The sequence below is a fragment of the Grammomys surdaster genome, unplaced genomic scaffold, assembly GCF_004785775.1.
Source record: "Grammomys surdaster isolate TR1022 unplaced genomic scaffold, NIH_TR_1.0 98, whole genome shotgun sequence".
NCBI lineage: Eukaryota > Metazoa > Chordata > Mammalia > Rodentia > Muridae > Grammomys > Grammomys surdaster.
In genome coordinates, this window is record NW_021604577.1 from 6,181,979 (window position 1) to 6,183,886 (window position 1,908).

Consider the following 1,908-nt stretch of genomic DNA (forward strand, 5'->3'; position numbering starts at 1 on the left):
ATATAAACATCTATATATTTGATTATAAAATATAATTAGATATATTAGTTGAAGCAGATATTTATTATACTAAATACCCAGAGCAGTATACATGATCACTGTATTTGTGTTGCACTTCATTTTCATCTTATAAACCTTGAGCATGTAATTTAACTCTTTCACATCTCATGATACCTTTCATAGGCACTCCCTTCATATAAACATGGGAAAATATACATGCACATGAAAAGAGTATGAGACCACATGAACACATGTAATACCATTACTCTTATATTCATGTTGGTCATTTCTCCATTGAAACAGACTGAATTCAACAATTAACTCAGTCCAATTTCTTTTAATTAACTTACCTAGTTTTAAGTTGTCCCCTTGCTTTTCAAATATCGACTTTTCATCTTCCTTAGAAAATCTGAGTATTCATTTAAAAATCTTAAAATATTTCACTGTATTTTCTTTTAATTGAAATGAAAGTTTCCAAAACCCAAAGTAGTTTATTGGAATAGTCTAGCTCCAATCTTTTTTCCTATGAGCTCCAAAGTTACATACCGCTCTAACATATCATTTCTCACTCCCTGTTGTATCCGCAGGAACCTCTAAAGTGCCTAGAAATTGTAACAATGAGATAAGGTGTTACCATTAGAAGCTCCACTGTGTAGAAGACGAAGACTGGTGGATATATCAGATGTTAGAGGAGGATTTTCTTACCAAAACCAAGTATATTTACTTACTGAAATAAGGACATTTACTTAGAGAAGAAACACATTAGAAAATCTTTAGGGACTAGCCCATTAGTATAAAATAAAAATGTTTGTCTAGCAATTGACTAGAAGATAGTTTAAAGTCTATACTAAAAAATAATGATAATAGCCATGCTTATAGTTGTGAAAGCCTCTGTCAAAATGAGAGGAAGGGAGAAAATCTATGTTACTTAAAGTACAGTCAGGCATGAGGGATGAAGGATGAAGAGAATAGAATGGGATGCCTTATTTAAGAATCAACTTATTCAGTTTACAGTCTATGAGTTATGTATTGACAGAAAAGTTTACAACATCATGACAAACCACTCTGCATTTTAGCATATCTATTTAGTCTTAAAGTATTTGGATTTACTATGAAATGCCCTAATTATATATTTCATTGTGCCATAGGCTTAATATTACAGTAAATAATTTTATATCCTAATTTTCAAATGTCCAACTCAATTCCTTCACAACAATTCTGATTTTTCGCCTGTAGCTAACTGAACTCTAAATTATTGCCTTTTATTTGCCTTTGACTTTTTTAGACCTTTAAATTTTGATTTATTATCATCATCATTAATAATATTAATATTGATTTTTTTGGTGAAAATTTCTATGAAATTGTTTCAACTACACTGTTAATAGACCTTGAAAACTAGGTCCAGCCAGCAAACAAGCAGTTCTAGAGATATTCCTAAGAAGGCATTTTTCCTCTTTTCAATAGAATATCTTTTCTTTTACTTTTTTGCAACAGGGTCATAAGCGATGAATTGAAGGAATACAAACATGTCTTTGTCATATACATATGCATATGGACAATTCTTTTTTATTTTACCTTTTCCTTTTAGATGTAATATGCTTCAAATAAAAATAAACATGCATTGTAACCTATAAAAATATAGTTAAAATTTATGGAGTTCTCTATTATTCAGTATTCAACAAATTTATCCAATGGGTGAAAGTAAATAGAAATATCTAATCAGCTTTGCATGATACTAACGTGTTAGTTCTGAAATAAAAATGAATAGAAAAACTAGTAATTACATAACAATAGCAACAATAATTTCTTACCAAAATTATAAGCAAATTAATAGTTATTTTAAATCTTTATAAACACCTATTATTTTTAAAATATAATGCAATCTCTTTTAAATGTGGTCACAAATGT